Consider the following 20376-nt stretch of genomic DNA (forward strand, 5'->3'; position numbering starts at 1 on the left):
TGGACTTTTAGCAACTTCTTTATTTCACGATTCAGGAAGTCGATGATATTCGCGAGGATATGTTTGTTCTTTAAGCATCTATCGGCTCTATAGTATCGAGTCAGTATTGTTTGATAGTTTGTCTCTATGTTCTTCTTTTAATTTGGATATATAACACACTAGGATTTACCCCTGTGTCGCACGTTTGCAAACACACAATTCTATAATCTGACACATGATTTGACTACTTCAATAAAATAGAAAATCTAGTTTTAAAAGTCCTTGAATTTAAATCGAATATCCATCTGCTATGCCTTAAAAAATGTATTACTTACTTTATCATCAAATACTAAAGTATAATTAATGACTTATATATTTTTAGGTAAGACTCCATTTTCTTTCAAAACTGTTCATATTAATTTATCAACAAATAATCTAGACTTACTCTGATCGTCAAAATACTTTATAATAACCATTGATTCAGAATGTTCCACCAACCTCATATTTATTAACTCCTATCCTACACCCAAAATCCTCTTCCTACCATTATCCATGAGCACACATACCTGGCCACTGCCGCTTTACAGAGATATGTCTTCAGATAATCCAACTGCAAGATTTCCACCACCTCAATGCCATCATTAGCAGTACCATCATCAGTGGCGTCTACAAGGCACTCTCTATCTGCGAGGTAGACATCATCATCATCATCAATAGAAACACATCTCTTGTTGAACTAAAGCCTACCTCTCCATCGGCATTGCCATTACTTCCAGCTGATTGACAAGGATTCTTACGATTTGGTCAATTTTTTCTTGCTAAGCAATAAGTTGTTCAATAATAAATGGCAAAATCCTGACCAAGTATATCATCATGACCAGCCAGAAGTGCTTTCGAATCAAACCCTTCAAAAAAGGAAGGTGCCATATTTCTTTACTGGTCAGACACATCCAGTTCAGACACCAAAAGCCCAGATAATGCTGCCTGTATTTCGGTAGCTGGTTGCAGTTTTTGTAACATATCTTCACCAAGTCTTTAAGAAACTAGTTTCCAATTTCAAGAACTCACAATCAGAATTTGCCCCACCGATATTCTAATGGACTACCACTCAAAGACTTACTGGGGCTTAAGGGCAAAATGAACTACTCATGTCATGGATTCACTAAATAAAGTCCGCATTTTGGTGTTCCCTTAACCAGAGCAGCAGGGTGACCAGGATTATGGCAGGGAATAATGGCAGGATCTGGCTAAGCACATAGTGATGAGCTCCGCTAATACTTGGCTATGATCATGGCAACTCTGCCATGAAGAGAAGGAAGAAGTTAAAGAACGATCATATTTGAATAAACCTGATGGGGTCTTTAATCATTGATGGTGATATGATGACCACGACCGAACTGAAGCTGCTGAGAAGAAAATAATTGTAAGGAAAGAAATAAGTGTGGGAGAGCCATGCTTCGGCACGAATGGGCCGGCTCGACCGGAGTGATACCACGGCCTCACAGAAAACCGACGTGAAACAACGTTTGCGTTATATTTCGTTGTGTGAGTGAGGTTACCGGAGGCCCAATTCCCCATCTTTCCAATCCCAGAATTCCCTAACAACCCTTAAATTCCTAATCCCCAAAAGGCCGGCAACGCACTTATAACACCTATGGTGTTTCGGCGTCCATGGGCGGCGGCGATCGCTTACCATCAGGTGATCCTGTAGCTCAATTACCGGCTTATACCATAAAAATAAGATAATCACATAAAGATCCTCTCATCATCATCATCATCTCAGAAGACAGAGTAGACATTACACCGTAGTTTAAGTAATTTTAGTACCTTATTTAAAATAGAGACTCTAATATGTAAGTTTTATCCTAAGTGGAGAATTACCCGCGAAAGCTAATAAGTACATACTTAACTATATTTTAACTAAGTTTAGAATTAGTTATAAATACCGAATTTGAACTTTAAATCTAAATCTATTGATAGAACTTGAATTTTAATTTTTTTTTTTAGTTAACTTTGTATGTTGTTAGCCTTGATATTGGAAACATTGTAATTGTAATCACTATATTATAATTGTATTGTATAACATTAATAACTAATTTTATAATAATTATTGTATTAAATATTAATCTATTTAGAGTTGTAATGTTTGTATTTGTATCCAATCGTTTTGTTCCTATGTTCTATTGTAAGTGTACTATTAAAATGAGAAATAAAATTATATTTGTAAGTAACCACTTATATTTGATTTCGATTCCCTGATAATTTCAAGAATTAAGACTAATATCTAAGAGCCAAGACAACAGTCTCAGTATACCTACACAATATTTAATATTTTGACTGCACCTGCCGTGCAACGGGTAGCGGGTTCGATTCCCGCACTGAGCAACTCTGTGTAATCCACAAATTGTTGCTGAAAAACAAAAGACACAATATAAAATCTTTGCTAATATTCCTCTAATAAAATATTCACTGAAGACATAAGCAACAAATACTGCAACCTAAAGTCTTCATCTACCAGAACAGTCATTCAATTCTAACATTTATGAACTACACCATAAAGTCTGAATTTATTTGGCGTCGCCGTTACAGTGTTGTGAGCGGAAATATTTATTGATGACGTCACAGTACTAAAATGCTTATAACATCATATTATTTATATTGAATACTAATGCATAGAGATTCTTGCAATTATATTTTTGTTCTAAGGTATACAACATAACCTAGCATACGCAATAGCGTATGCTAGGTTATGTTTGTTATACTTTGAAGAATACTTCAAAGTATAACAGACTTACTCAAAGACTGCCTCGTTGATCGAGTGGTCGCAAGTGCGACTGCCTGGCAAGAGGTTTCGGGTTCGATTACCGGGTCGAGCAAAGTATTACTGGACTTTTCGAAAAATTCTCAGTAGTAGCACGAAGTCTGAAATTGTCCTCAGTGCATGGCAATAGGCTCACCCCTATTACATGGGACATAACACAAATTGTGTAAAGTGGGTGTATATTGTATAGCGGCATTACGTGCTGTAATGTGCACCTCCGCCTACCCCTTAGGGAATAAAAGGCGTGACGTTACTTACTCAAAGCTCTATTAGTTTCAAGCCACACCGGGAGTCATATCAGAAAACAAATTTTTAGACAATTACTTCAACACTACCACAGAACTATAAACCATCAATGATCTACGAACTTCCAATCAAAAAACAATAACAATTTGCTTTCTAAAATTTGCGTGTACGCATCTCTGTTAATCGAGGCGATATGGCGCGACGTATATTCGTCTCTTTTCCGCATATAGCACTATCTCGCTCGCACGTCATTACGTTATTAGTCTGGTTTGAACATGAAGAGCTGTGATTAGCAAGTGATTAAGGTTCATTCAACATAATCATGTAATTATTTATTTATGTTTTAGACTCGAGTGGGTTTTGTACCTAGTATACGTTAGGAGTTCAGAACAAAATTGGTTTATGACACCTGTCTCGGTAGATAAATGATATAAAAGTTTTAGTGGAATCGAATAGAGAGAATTATTTTTTTATAATAACTATCATGAGACCTATAAACTAACTAAAAATCACGGTTTACTCACGTAAATTAATGGAGAAAAACTCTTCTAGTTTCAAGTCACAGAGGCTCTTCATCATGAGTAGCCTGCACAGACTCGGAGACGTCGCGCAGCTTCTGAGGCGTCAATAGGCGCTGCTCATGATTAAGAGCCCCACTGATTTTTAATTAGTTAAAAGACAATTATTACTATAGAATTAACTTAAGTTTCTAATAATAACATAATTTTCCTAGGCTGCGGTAGTTAGGAATATATGTATAGATTTTTAGTCTTGTCGCAAGGCCAATGTTTATCTTTGTACGTCTTTTATCGAATTGTAACTATCATCAGTTCAGTTTACTTATTCTAACGTAAAATAGATGCCTATATGAGATAACCGTCAGTTGTTTGTCCAAAATATAAGCAATCGACACCCTATAAATTTACTTATAGCCCTTCTCTTTAGATCATACATGCACTTTTTAAATCAGTGTATAAAAAAATTTTTCACACTTTTATTACAGTCCAACTTGCCTACCTATTCACCCCAAATCAAGTTATTATATAAAACCTATCTACCACAATACATGTATCTCTAATTGAAATACACCAACATTCACACCAATTACTTTGCGGTAAGCATCTGATTATATTACGTATACTGCGCCAGTGAACTCGGCACGCAGTAACGATATCTGCTCACGATCGCTAATGAAATGAACGAGAACGTTCCGTAGCACTGTTGTGACATACGGATATACTGATAGAGGAGCAATGGAAGAAGAAATATAAACTTTTATCATCATCAGCCTGTGCTCGTCTACTGTTGGACATAGGCCTCTCCAATGGCACGCCGCTAAGTTCGATCTACAGCTCAACGTATCCAATCACTACCAGCCACGTTGCGGATATCACTGTCACTTTACCTGGAGAGAAGGAGGGCGCCCTATACTACGCTTGCTTACACGTAGTCTCCATTCTTGAATATACACCAACGGTCATCGGTTCTTCGAAGTCAAAATGATTTATTTCAAATAGTCCGGGAAGGTACTTTTGAAACGTAAATGTGAGCGACCCATTGCCACGTATGTCAGTAACTTTAGTTCTTTCTCGCATCACATTAACTAAATTATTCATTATTAAAAACATCACCACGCCTTTTATCCCCAAAGGGGTAGGCAGAGGAGCACATTATAGCATTAAATGCCATTGTACAATGGACATTAACTTTTCACAATTTATATTATAAGTCCCATGTAATAGGGGGTGAGCCTATTGCCATATATCGCGCACATTTCCAGTCCGTGATACTACCGAGACATTTTCGAACAACTGAAAAAACCCAGTATATTTTTCCCGAGTCGGGAACCAACACACCAATCAACGAACAACGGCCAACGAGGCTTGATCTCCCTTCTACAAACAGTTAATCTCCCTTGACAGCCGTATGTCAGCAAGATATTTACCGGCTAGTTAGATAGACATTTTCCACCGGAAACACACGGCATTACATCGTTGTTTATTGTTGTTCGCCAACAAACAAACAGCCTGGCTCTACGTACGTGCATATATATAATTACTACCACCTTTAGTCATTCCCATATCATAACGCCGTATAGATTGTGAGAGCTTCCCATAACACTAAGTGCTAAGTCATTATTGCTTGTTTTATGGGTTGTGGAATGTAGCTTTTTTTAAGGGGAGAAAATCATCCAATGACTTCTCCCGCCTTGGACGAGGCGAGAGGAAGTGTCAGACTCTTACTGACTAAAAACCACCCCGTTCCTACTCCTGCTTTTTGAACTGGAGCCCCAGTAACCCGGTAGGCAGTCCGCAGCTCCGGATTAGGTGTAATGTAGCTGGATATTAATTGAGTGACACAATGGTTTCATAGAATTGAGGCGTGAAACAACGCTTGCTCTGTGTTTCGCCGTGAAAGTCGTGGACTCATTTGTACCGCTCCACTGGCGTTGTCGGTAAACGAGCAGACGGATCACCTGATGGTAAGCAATCGCTGGCGACCATAGATATCTAAAACACCAAAAGACTTTACAAGTGCGTTGCCGGCCATTTGGGGGTTAGGAATTTAAAGGTTGTTGGGGAATCGGGGATTGGGAACTTTGGGAAGAACACTCACACAACGAAACAACGCAAGTATTGTTTCACGTCGGTTTTCTGTGAGGCCGTGGTATCACTCTGGTCGAGCCGACCCATTTGTGCCGAAGTATAACTCTCTCACACTTTTGACCTATTGTTAGATTCTTAAATAAACACAAATACAAATCAAAAAACGATTATTTTTCTAAACCCTAAGTTAATTAAAAATCCACATCGGTACGGTAGCAAAAGAAAACAAAAATAAATCCTAATTGGAAAACAATCGGGTAGGCAAGGTGCATTAATTAATGCAACTGTCGCTGATTGCTACGTGGATGCAATTAACTGCACCATGTTTCTATAATCACCTGTAACTGCTAATTAATATTGCACTCAGCTGCAGATAAGGCTGCAATTGGAAAAGAAATTCATTTTCCTCAAACACACTTAATATCACACCTGTTTTTAAGAGGATATAGAAAAGTATTTATAGTGCCTGGAATCTATAAACAACATTGGAGTCTCTGTTTGCAATATTGAAATAATCACTTTCAACTACATAAAAAAGGTATATGTATCGTATATACATATGTATGTATATACGATACATATACCTTTTTTTCGTTTCTGTCTGTCTCATCCATCTCTCAAATTCTGGCTGGACAGCTAACAATTATTACTGGTAGCTAATGTACTAAGGAGTAACTTAGGCTACTATTAACTACTTTCGCGGGCATGAGATAATGGATGATAATTGATAGTACACAGTGGCACATACAAATATTTGTCAACCGACCGATCTTAATCTGAATCATCTGCATAATTATCAAGCAAAAACTACAATCAAATCTGCCTATAAACTCATATATATATTATAGTAAAATTTCATGGAAATATAGCATAATAACGATGATAAGTATTTAAAGCCTATATTTGTGTGGAGTAGTGGGGACTGATTGCCAGGCGCTGTTTACTGCCTTAATTGTTTTATTGTCACCTTGTTAGAGCCTTGTTATACAGAGCGCGGTTACACCGAACTGTAAGGGAGGTATTTTAAATAATTGTATAAGGGTTTGGTACTCACATATCATACACATCGACAGCTTATAAGTGGCCACTGCTGACCAAAGGCCTATTCCCACATGGAGAAGGACGCTTATTCAATGCGGGTTAGAGATTTCCCAGGTAAGCCCAGGCTTCCTCACGATGTTTTCCTTCACCGTCTGTGGTGTCTAAACATTCTTAGAAAGTACGTATAACTCGGCTCAACAAATTTTGAGTCACAGAGGGACTCTTCATAATGAGCAGCGTGCGCAGATGCGGCGACGTCACACAGCCTACTGACTGCGCAGAGTATGTGTAATGTACGTAAGTAAACCATGATTTTTAGTTAATCTTATAAAAGCTTTTTAAAGGGAAAAATTAAGAACAAAACCCACCACAACTACTAACCAACAGAAACCACAAATTTTGTTCGTTTAAACCCAATTATACCCAATAAATCATCAACCATCGCTTCGGTGTAACCCCCGCCCAGCCCCAGTTAAATAAGTAGTCAACAAGAATTATACTGGTCACAATCAACCCATGACCATAATACCATTAAACGAAACTACTTGGAATTCATTAGACACCTATATGGTCATTAACCAATCAATAATTTAGACCAGGGGGCCCCAACCTTTCGTGGTCAAGGACCATTTTTTTAACATTCTTGGTAGGTTAGAGACCACTAGAATTATTGTTTTTTTAATGTGGTCACAATAAGAATTCATTAATAAATACTTTGACTTTGACTTTAAAATTTTGTCCAGATTCATTTAAACATAGTTTATTCGCTTTTTAGTTATTGAAATCACTTCTTCTCAGTTGACATTAGTTTAATTCGAGTTTTACCCAATTTATATTTTTTCTCCTGTGTCGTGGGTGCGTTTACAAATGTACAATTCCACATACAGACACGCAGACCCGAAACAACAATTTGTTGCTTTACACAGAGTTGCTCCGTGCGGGAATAGAGCCTGCTACAAAATACGCGACACCTAGTTACCCGCCTTGTGTTTCTCTCGTATATATTTTTTCTTTTTGCTAATCATATTTGGTCCTCTGCGGCCTACCAGTTGAGAACCACTGATTTAGACTAATTCATCCATTGATTGATTAACAAGCATCTTCTTAAGAATTCGTAGATTCTTATAAAAAAGTATTAGGATTCTTACTAAAGAAGTTGTAAATGTTTATTGTCCAGTTTGTTATTCAGTAAACGGTTGATGGCTTTATTTTATACTTGTATATTGCTTGTAAATTAGTTTTTGGTTCAACCATTTTGTATTGTTACCTATTTTCAGCTGTATAGGAGTTTGTAGTCTAGGCAAGCATGGCTACTGATCAAGGAGGTTTTGGGTTCCAATTTGAAATCTGGTATTAGTGGATAAAGCAATCTACGTATTACGAATTTGGTATTGTACTTCGGTACAAATTTTCGATTCCTAATTCTTCCGGTAACGTCACTCACACACGCAACGTTGTTTCTCGTCGGTTTTCAGTGTCAAACAAACAAACTTATTGGAACATTTAAAACTTATTGTCACACCTTTTTTCCCCAAAGGGATACACAGAGGTGCACATTACATCATTTATGTTATAAGTCCCATGTAATAGAGGTGACCTACAATAGTAGCACGGAGTCTGGAATTGAGAAATTATCGAAAAACTGAAAAAAGCCCACCAATACTTTGCCCGACCCATGAATCGAACCCGAGACCGTTCGCCCGGCAATCGCACTTGCAACCACTAGACCAACGACCCACCATTTAAAACATGAACACAATAAACACAAACCATCTTTAAACCAACAAAACATTAGCAGCTGTGGTGATTAGTACCTAACCCTCTAAGTTATGAATCACCACAATCTCGATTAGTGAAATCGGTAACAAACTCATTATACGGCGTGTTGTATAATTATCGGGCGATCTGCCGCGGCCGCGGGAGGTGTTGAAAAACAGATTGGGACAAATAAAAATGTTGAAAAAGTGTACAGTTGTGTAGTGTGTGTGTGTTGTACGGTGTTAGTTGGACTGTCCTGGTTCGTTTTAGGTGGGTGTTTGGGAGATTTTGTTGTTTGGGTGATTGTTTTTTTAATGTTTACGTAGTGTTTATATAGGTATGTTTATGAACTGAATTCACCTATTCAATATTGATATGTTTTTAAAGGAATATCGTATGGATATCATTGTATAAACTAAATTATGTATGTATGCATGTAATAAATATTCATTGAGCATAAATTGTAAGTTATTTCTTATGGAACGTGGCAACAGATTGGCAGAACATGGTGTATAATAATTGAACAAAAGGTTTATTAAAATAACTCTCAATCAAGATTTCAGAATCTGTGAAATGTTTTTTTTTGTAATTGATTGGTCGACCTTTAGCCTAGCTGGTGGTAAGCGATGATGCGGCCTAAGTTTTAATATATGTAGATTTTATTTTAAGCATAGTATTGAGAATTATGTAAATAATTAATATTGGTAAAATCAAGTTAAACATAGCTGTTTCTATAGGTATATTAATAATATCAAAAAAATGTAATTCTAAACAAAAAACCCTTTAACATCCTCAAAACACACACACCCTACCTCCCACTAAAAACACGAGTGGACAATCTTACGGGATCTTAATTGGGGAGCGAGCTATGCGCGGCATCCGTCGGCGGGCCATGGGCAGAGACAATTCTTTTATTCTCCGGACCCTGGACCTGGTCGTGTGTCACTGTCGGCGACGGTCCGTCTCCTTCGCCACCATTTTACTTTTAAATCACAATGCTTTATGTGCACAAGTTTAAGACGAAACTCGTAAAAAATATATTTATCATGTTTGTTTTACTTTTGGTTTTGGTTACGGTGTAGGTAAAAACTGTTTGTTTTGTGTTTTGGGTTCTAAGTTTGTTTTTGTAGTAAGGTGTAGTGTAGTGTAGTGTAGTGTAGTGGCGAATTTGTTTTCGTTTGAGGTTTTTTTTTTTGCTGAAATTTACCCTGATGAGTAGGTTAGAGGAGTATCCATGTATAGTGTACTCAGTAAACAACTTTTGCATGCAGCGTCACGCCTTTTATTACCGAAGGGGTAGGCAGAGGTACACATTACAACGTACACCCATTTTTAGGGTTTCGTAGCCAAATGGCAAAAAACGGAACCCTTATTACCATTTGTGTTATACACTGGGCACAATTCCGGACTCCGGGATGCTACTGAGAAATTTTCGAAAATCAATTAAAAAAAGCACAAGACAAAGTTGACAACTTTTAAAATAGTGAGGTTTTTTACAAATTGCTACATAAACTTATAAACTGGTAAAAAATGGATGCCATATTGTAAATGTGCAATCCCTCTGCCTACCCCTTAGAGACAGGCTACATGCGTAATGTGTACATGATTATTTATGATTACATCGCAAAAAACTTAGTTACGACAAACAATAATGGAGCCCTTTTCCATCACCAAAACCTCATTTTATGGTCACTTAATCAACAAACGTCACATTCCTTATTAGTATAAAGACATGAGTAAAGTATTATTACATTAACTTATCTCCAAATATCCATGCAAGGGCCACAATGCTAAAGAGGCGATGAGCTGCACATTGATACGGACCGACAGTGCGAAAAATTAATTATATTTATTTAATGGTGACTGCACTTGATGCGCAGGAGTTGAACGGGTTGTGTAATTGTATGTGTGTGTGGTTTGAATATATGTATTGTATTGTATGTTGTTTTTGTTTCCCAAATTATTATTAGATCTCAATTCAATCGTATCTTCAGATTGATTTTTGACGTTAGTTCTCTTTGTCACAAAATTGGATCGATTTAGTGACTTTGGATTAAGATCGGTAATTATTTTGGGCGGTGGTGGATCATGTCTGTATTGTATAGACGAGCAAGGGGCTTGGGTTCTATTCTCTGGGCATGCAAAATAGTTTTAAGAGTTAGGTAGTTTTCAGTAAGCTATAGATGGAAGAACAGCAAATGGTGTATGAGCACATCAGTCTGTTTATCTTCACTTTGACTCATAACACAAGTTGATAAATTGTGTAGGTACATTAAAGATTGTTCTGCTTACCTTTCCGAGAATAAAAGGCGTGACGTGAATGTTATTCACATATTGAAACAGTGAACATTGAAAGTCATATTCGTTCGTCATTTGTTAAGCCAGTTGAACGCGAAATCGATTACATTTCTCACCGAATTAATCGCTTGAATTAACGTGTGGGGTAAGTTAGAAGCGGTAAGCGGAATGAGATTATAAAATTGTTGATTGGGAGTCGAATAAAATAGTATTTGTATTTACATTTACAATATTTCGGGGATTAAAAGAAGGGATTTCTTTGTTTCTTTATTAATGCGACAATAATAATGAAACAATTCAGAACCACGATGTATAAAGTTAGGTCAAATGCTTACCGAGGCTGAGGCTAGAAATATAGCGTAAAGCAGGCTTTCTGCAGGAGCTCCTGCCTTAAAGCAAGAGTAGAAACAGAGTCATTTTTAATCAGTTAAGAATCTGATACTCCTTCCAAGTTCAACCAAGTTGGAATGAGGTCACTTGTAAAGGCATCATCAATTCTCACAAAAAAAGATATAGCGTTTAAGCACCTTCATCGGATTACTTTTCTTTGTGAGGCCAAAATCATCTAATGACTTCTCCCGCCTTAGGCGAAGCGAGAGGGAGTGTCAGACTCTTACTGACTAAAAACCACCCCGTTCCTACTCCTGCTTTTCAAGCCAGAGCCCCGGTAACCCGCTAGGTAGTTCGTAATATCTTATAACTTAGACCACAATTTGAAGGGCGAAGTGAGACAAACTCCTTTTAATTTGCAAAGATAACTGTTCGTCCGTTTATTAATTGCTGCCGTGTTATACCAACACTCGCGTTTATTTATCGATATCGATATGAATTTAACGAGGCCCATCATTGATTTAATGTTTATTTAACTTCGAGATTCTTTTTCTTAAGGATTTGGAGTGAGTCCCAAGTATGGAATTTTGAATTTGGTTCTTGAGTCGGAAGAAGAATTATAAAAGAATTTTACAGTTGTTCCATATTTTTTTAGTAAAAGAAACATGACTACGGCAATAGGTTTTGACGTTTCAAAGCGTTGATTTAAATTTATACAAATACAGATTTTTTTTATGTATGATTTTCTCCTATGTCGTGGTTGCGTTTACACGTTCACATACAAATAACACCCAGACCCGAAACAACAATTTATGCATCACACAAATTAGAGAATAATCGATTAATAATTGAACTTATTGCATTAATTATATACCATGGGAGAATTACCAAAATTTCTCTAAAACTTAGTAATCACAACTTGTCTAAGAAATCACCAAAGAAAAATAATTCTTTTAGGAAATGCACAAACATGCACAGTCATTTCCTTACTAATCTCTAAAATTCCCACTCAAAGCCAAGTGTACAAGCAAGTACAATTTAAACGGAGAAGTTGATAATTAAAATCAGTGAGCACTGAGTTACGAGCAGTTAGCTAGTTACAAAATAGTGGCGTCCGATACCTAATTAAAAGCAATATTTAATAGAGAAACGCCCCCGACAAGGAAGGGTTGTTACCAAGTCGGGGATTTTCATTTAAGACACTTTATTTTGTCTTGAGAGTTTAAGGTTCTATGCTTTTTTATCACGTCTGCCGCATGTCGGACGACCGTGTGCAAAACTCACAACTAAGTGGAGACGACTCAACGTCAAAAGACGTCGCGACAGGCCTTGAAGGAGATGGCGGGATGAACTTGATACCTCTATGATAAAGGTTGTCCCTAGAAAGCTCTACACAGAGAGGAGTGGAAGGAGAGTAGGGAGGCTTTTGCCTTGCAGTGGGACGATCACGGCTAAAAATAAAATAAATAAATAAAAATGTTTTTTATAGAATAAAAATCACAACAGTTTGTATAGTTTTTGAGTCTGATTGGGATAATCTCAAAATTTACTGCATGTATTTTTATATGATTTTAGATTTTTAAGTAATGTTCACGTAATTTGACTTAGAAATCGAACCCAATACCTATACCTTACACTCAGCAATCACACTTAAAGTCGCAATACCTACTCGTTGAAAAGCTCAATTGAAATAATTCCGAGCTAGTATGCATCCGTGTGTTCACAGATAATCTAGACAATTAATATAAAGCCTTGTATGTTTCCACGGCCACAGACTGCACAAGTGCAACACCACGCTGTTACATCTAGGAGCTGAGTAGAACTGCAGCTAAAGTTAGGTGAAGTTTTATGATAAACTGTGTAAGTATTTTGATGACGATACCCTTAACCATCACCACCAATATCACACTTTTTACCCCCGAAGGGGTAGGCAGACATGGACATAATGGCACGTGTAAATCCCGCTATACAATGTAGGTACACCCACTTTTTACCATTTGTGTTATAAGTCCCATGTAATAGGGGGTGAGCCTATTACCATATACTGGGCACAATTCCAGACTCCATGCTACTACTGAGAAAATTTCGGAAAACCGAAAAAGTCCAGTAATACTTTACCCGACGAATTGAACCTGAGACCTCTTGTCGCACTACCAACCATTTGACCAATGACGCAGTTCCTTAACATATCACTATTTTTTTAATACTACCGTACTCAACTTTGTCTTATCTAAGGAACTTTAGAAATCATTAATTTCTTTTCTTGATAATACAAAATTAACCTTATCTTAGTAAAATTCCCAAGTAGAAGAATAAAACCCACAGTGGCAATATTAAAACAAAAAAAACCTTAAGATTAATGAATTTCAAATGCAGCCCTAAAACGTACTCGAACCCCTACCCTTCCCGAGTCATCTGTCAAATGGTTCAGAAACGATGACACAGCCAATATTATTGTATCTAATGGAAGAAAACTACTATTTATTAATATGTTTATCTTAAATCGGAATGTTGAACGCAGGAATAACACTTGGAAAGTACTATCGACGAATGTGAACGGTGTACGGTGTCATATGATTTTTTAAGTGTCGTATGAAAGGATGTTAAGCGTGAAATTATTAAGTTAAATGATTTGAAAAAATAAAGACTTTAAGTTTTTTTAAATACTATTATTAAATAAAAGCACAAACTTTGAAAATATGCGCACAGTGCGGAAAAACTCCGATAAAAAGTAGTATAACTGAAGAAACGGATGTAGAAATAATGTTTTTTTTATGGAATAATCCGGTAAACTATCAGCTGATGGTAAGCAGCAATAGCCGCCACCCACCCGAAAGATAATATATAGATAAAGATATCTAACAACAATTGGGTTAATTATTGTTAGAAATAATAACTAGGTATACATGTCTTAAATCAAAGGCAACATTAGCACTAATTTAGTCTCAAAATTTATTACTACAATTACAAACAATTCATCTCCTTATAAAACGCCCTGCCACAACCTAGACACCAAAAATTCCATCGATAGTACAAAATCAGGTAGGTGGTCAAAACTTAAAAGTCAATAGGAGACGGAAGCGGATGTGTGTATGTTTGTACGTCGATATATTAACGAAGGCTCAAGTGTGCTGCGTCATGGGGTCAGTAGAGACGTAGGTAGTAGGTAGTCCTCCACGATTTGCCTGAACACATACAAATTGGTGTATTTGTGGGAATCGGTATATTATGATGATTATAATGATTTTCTTTTGTTAGTGAGTATCCTTTTATATTATAGTTGAGGTATAGTATATTGATAAGCTTTACTAGAGGATAAACAGATATTTTGTTTATTTTTATATTGTAATATTCGAAAATACCTACTTTTCATCATTTGTGTTATCAGTCCCATGTAATATGCACCTTTGCCTACTCCTTTGGGGGATAAAAGGCGTGACGTTGTAATATTTGCTTTGACGTTCAAAAGTGCCTTCCTATTTGAATTAAATAATTTTGACTTTATGTATGTACGTAGTTTATGGGTGGATATAATTTAACAATTTATTCTTGCCTGGTTTCTCCTTTAGTCGAATGACTGTAAGCGCGATTGTCAAGCAAGAGGTGTTGGGTTCGATTCTCGGGTAGGAAAAATATTTTTAAGTTATTTCAGTTATTAGTCTTATAATCTAGAATTATAGCCGATGTATAGCTAGTAAAGAAAAGAAACTTGCAATTGTTGATTAAAGATAAACACCTGCTGTAGGTAAATTAGGAAATCAGATCAATTTGAACGTATCCGTCAAAAAACAACTTCACACTGAATTTTAATCGATAGGAGCAAACAGAACAATTCTCACACTTACTAAGTAGGTAGTGCTGAGAAAGGAAATTGATTTCTGTCGGTCGGATACTCAAACGTCAGTTTAGATTTTATAAAGTCATTTCGATTTTCTTATAAATATACCTACAAGTATTTTCTGCAGTTTTTTTTTTTTAACTATAACCCACTGTAGATTTTTCTCCTGTGTCGTGGGAGCGTTTACAAATATACAAGTTCAAATACACATGACACTCAGACCTGAAATAACAATTTGTGGATCACACAAAGAGTTCACAAGCTCCGTGCGGGAATCGAACCCGCTACACGTTGCGTGCTAGCCACCGCGCCAACCCTTACAGTCTTATTTAACGGCACATACTACAACTAAACTAGCCTCTAAGCATACGCCCAGAACCGAACCCACTCGCTCCACTAAATCAGCACAAAACGAAAATATTTGATAAGAAAACAACACGTAGACAGACAGACAGGAAGAGATGTTCAATATTGATGGTAAACAACAGTGTTGGATCCGTTTTCGAAGACTTATTTCGTATTTCCTCTAGTTTTTTGTATTGCATCATAGCTTTGCCGTGAAAATATTTTTTACCACATCTTCTTTCATCAGATCTTTTGGTGGGTAAGTAAGACCTGACTAAAGGAGTATATTTTTGACAAAGTCAGGGCAGTAATGATGCCTGGTAGACGTTTCCTTAGTAAATCTTAAATAACAAGTCAATAGGGTTTTTTTATTATTTTTGCCGTATATATTTTTTACATATATATAATTTGGAATTAAAATTTTAACTACAAAATTATAATTTATATTTTATATTTGTATGCCTCCTGGTAAAATATGTCTGAGCTCGCAAACATCTCATTTTTTGTATAACCCATATTTGCAAAACAAACTCACTTTATCTTTATCCTATACTCCAGCAGATGGACTCACGAGTTGCTAACGATTGCTTATTGATAAAATAGCATAAAAAACTCACCTTAATCAGAGACCACTCCTTCAAATATAATCAGGTCATACAACACCCACGGGAAGTGTAACGTTGGTGAAAAAATGTTCAATATATTTAAGTAAATGGTGAACAAGTTATGCCCACAAGTATTTGTTGTTTGTTACTGCGTTTAATTTATTAGTGTTCAAACCGTTCTCTTAAATTGTTATACTGATGGGCCCGCGGTGGTGGGCAGGGCTGACCAATGACCAATGTATGGTGTTACAAAAATATTGGGTTCTAAAGTATCTAAGAGTATTTAAGTAGGGGTGATAACGGGGTATGCAAATTTAAAATATATTTAGTCCGTTAGGTAGTCAGTTACGTAATAAAAAAATATTAGACTCGTATTTTTTATTTTGTAGATAAAATGAGTTAAAATTTCGGCCGTCACGCGACATTTCAAATCCATATATCTTCGAAAGTATTGGTTTCCGTAAGAAGTAAGAAAATAAAAAATCGGCGTATAATATTTTAAAGTAGTCTACAAGACGGACATTAAAATAATAATTTGTCATCTAAACATTATTGTAGAGTATTTGAGATATTTCTATTATATAAAAATAAGTCGGTTTTTCCTTCCTGACGCTATAACTCCAGAACGCACGAACCGATTTCCACGTTTTTGCATTCGTTGGAAAGGGCTCGGGCTCCGTGAGGTTTATAGCAAAATTCAAGAGAAAAGCAGGAAAACAGAGAAAATCGTTGGTGTTGATTGTTATGATATTTATTAAAATACTAGCAAAATAAAAATAATCACACAAGAATCTAGAAAATTGCATCCGTAAATAAAAAATACGTTCCGTAATCAATTAATAAGACCTGGTTGCAAGTAGACTTGTCGTGGGAGCACTAAGATTTAATCAGACCGCTACTAAAAGGTCGCTATTACTCAAACTGTGGCAGGTGACTCGATCATTATAATACAATCAATAATTATATTAATTATATGACAGACGGGTCTATTAAATACCGTACTTACTCATAACTACTTAATACTGCTGCATTCGGATGTGGTTGGAAAAATGTTGTATTTCTTTGCTATATTTAATACTAATTTACCAGAGTTAAAAGTAGCCTATTTGCTTTTCCAAGCAGAATATCTCTGTTTAAATTGTACGGAATTGAGTAACAAACATATACATAAACTCACGAACTTTCGCATTGAAATTAGCTTCCAATCAGAATCTTCGCCCGTGTTCTCGTGCGATAAATAAAAATTTCGTACCCTATCTGTATACCAAATTTCATCAAAATCGGTTCAGTAGTTTCACAAACTTTCATATTTATAATATTAGTGTGATAGTTTGATTAATAAGATTTTCATTGCAATCTAAAATGTCACTTTCTCGTTGTGTGAGGGGATAGGCAGAGACTATGGAATACCAATTGCTACGATTCTTACATAAATAAATAAATTCTAATTGCTTGACCCAAACATACAAACGAGTAGAGGCAATCGTAATATAATCGTTTAGGTAATAGAAAAAATAAAACCGTTTAGCTAATAATAAAAATAAGTTTACCATTTCTTAACACACCCCTTTAAGAACCAGTCGCAATATTAAGATAAAAATATTTTTTACTTTAAAAATAAATAAACAATAACTTATGTTCACCAGCCCTAAGTTTCGCTCCTCCCACTAGATCTTCAACTCCGGCGCAGAGGCAAAGTGGGAGCCAATTTGAACTCAACACCACGCACACATATGCAACTTGAGAGAGTGTGGGTAAACATGTATAGGTGCATGAGATAGGTACTTACTTATTTATGTCTAAATAATATTTTTTTTCATTATTATGTTTATGAAATATTTATATTGATGTAATTAATTATTGTATTAAATGTCTCTCTTTAAGTGTAAAGTTTGTAAGTAGATACTAATAATTATAAAGTAATATTACAGAGCAATTTGTAATTTGTCAACCGGGCTATCGAACCCGACACCCTTTCCTCCATTGTTGTCTTTCATCATCATCATCATCAGCCGAGAGACGTCCACTGCTGAACAAAGGCCTCCCCCTTGGTCCTCCACGTAGAACGACAAGCCGCCACCTGCATCCACTGGCTCCCCGCCACTCTGACGATGTCGTCGGTCCACCTAGTGGGAGGTCTGCCCACGCTGCGTCTTCCGGTCCGCGGTCGCCACTCAGTCACCTTCCTGGCCCAGCGGCCATCAGTCCTCCGAGCGACGTGGCCTGCCCATTGCCACTTCAGCCTGCATATTTTGAGAGCTATGTCTGTAACTCTTGTTCTTTGGCGAATTTCCATATTTCGGATTTTGTCGCGCAAAGATACTCCGAGCATAGCTCTCTCCATCGCGCGCTGGGCGACTCTGAGCCTTTCTAAAAGGCCAGCAGTTAGGGACCATGTCTCGGTACCGTACGTCATCACTGGCAACACACACTGGTTGTACATCCTGGTCTTCAGACACTGCGGGATTTTTGACGAGAAGACTTCATGCAACTTCCCAAATGCTGCCCATCCGAGTTGGATTCTTCGAGCGACCTCTTTCTCGAAGTTGGACCTACCTAGCTGGATGATCTGACCCAGGTATGTGTAGTGGTCTACAACTTCGAGTATATCGTTCCCAACGACAACCGGTATAGGTGCAACATGGACATTTGACATGATTTTCGTCTTGTCCATGTTCATTTTAAGGCCCACCTGTTGGGAAACGGTATTGAGGTCGCTGAGCATGGTGTTCAGCTCTTCCAGCGACTCTGCCATTACGACTATGTCATCGGCGAAACGGAGATGAGTGATGTATTCGCCATTAATGTTGATGCCGCGTCCGCTCCAGTCCAAGAGCTTAAAAACTCCTCCAGTGCGTTCGTGAACAGTTTCGGAGATATAACGTCTCCCTGTCTCACGCCCTTCCGCAACTGGATTGGCCTCGTAGTCTCTTCCTGGAGTCGGATGCGCATGGTGGCGTTGTTATACAAACACTTCAAAACCTCGATGTATCTATAGTCGATGTGGCACCGCTGGAGAGACTGCAGCACCGCTCAGGTTTCGATTGAATCGAAGGCTTTCTCATAGTCCACAAACGCCAAGCATAGTGGCAAGTTATACTCCTCGGTCTTCTGTATAATCTGCCGCAGCGTATGAATGTGGTCTATGGTACTGAAACCTTTTCGGAATCCGGCTTGTTCGGGAGGCTGGAAGTCATCAAGCCTGCGTTCGAGACGGTTCGTGATGACCCTCAAAAACAGCTTATACACATGGCTCAGAAGTGAGATAGGTCTGTAGTTCTTTAGCAGACAGTTGTCGCCTTTTTTAAAGAACAGAACCACCACACTCCGTTGCCATGCTACCGGCGTGGTTCCCTCGAGTATGACGGAATTGAATAGCTTCTGGAGGACTAAAAGTATCGGTTTTCCACCCGCTCGCAGAAGTTCCGACGTGATTCCGTCATCGCCCGGCGCCTTGTTGTTTTTAAGCTGTTTGAGAGCCATCCTAATCTCGTACAGGCTGATGTCTGGGATATCCTCAGTGTAGTGCCGCGTCAGTTTAGCTCTTGGGTCCCGAGCTGTACCGACGATGGGTTGCCGTGTTGAGGTGTATAATTGTTGTCTTTGCCAGAAAGAAAAAAATATATTAAAATACGCACTTTAAATACTCACTTGAACGAGTCGAGTAAAACTCTACAAATTTCATGTCATACCGGGGCTTATATTTATTAGTAGCGAGCGCGGGGAGCTGCGGACTACCTAGCGGGTTACCGGTGTTCCGGCTCGAAAAGCAGAAGTAGGAACGGGGTGATTTTTAGTCAGTAAGAGTCTAACATTCCCTCCCGCCTCGCCAAGGCGGAAAAAGAGTAACTGTATGAATTAATTTAATTCGTAACAATTTATTTCACAAAAATATAAATAACAAAACACTTCTCTACACCACAGTACAGAAATCAACCGAGTACAGTCACAAACAACTCCACTCGGAGTGAACTGACATTAAAATTAAAGATAAAGGATAAATGCACAGCCTGTCAATATATTCAATAAATATGGCCGACTACCATAACTTAGTCTTGTATTGGTTTAATTTGTAACTACAGTAAATTATTACGCTTTTGTTTACAAATTAGTTTATAGGTATTGTGGCTGGCTATGTGCTATTGCGATTGAATTAATCGGTTATGTAAGCAGAGTAGAATATATTTGCCTACAACTTATTGGCTATTTGGTTGTTTATGGGCTGGCTCGAGCGAAGTGACATAAATACCACATCCTTACAGAAAACCGACGTGAAACAACGTTTGCGTTGTGTTTCTTTGTGTGAGTGAGGTTACCGGAGGCCCAATTTCTTCCCAATCCCCGATTTCCCAATAACTTCTATTCACACACACACACACACACACAACTTCACACCTTTTATCTCCGAAGGGGTAGGCAGAGGTGCACATTACGGCACGTAATGCCGCTATGAAATGTACACCCAATTTTTTACCAATTGTATTGTAAGTCCTATGTAATAGGGGGTGA

This window comes from Spodoptera frugiperda, chromosome 13, assembly GCF_023101765.2.
Source record: "Spodoptera frugiperda isolate SF20-4 chromosome 13, AGI-APGP_CSIRO_Sfru_2.0, whole genome shotgun sequence".
Lineage (NCBI taxonomy): Eukaryota > Metazoa > Arthropoda > Insecta > Lepidoptera > Noctuidae > Spodoptera > Spodoptera frugiperda.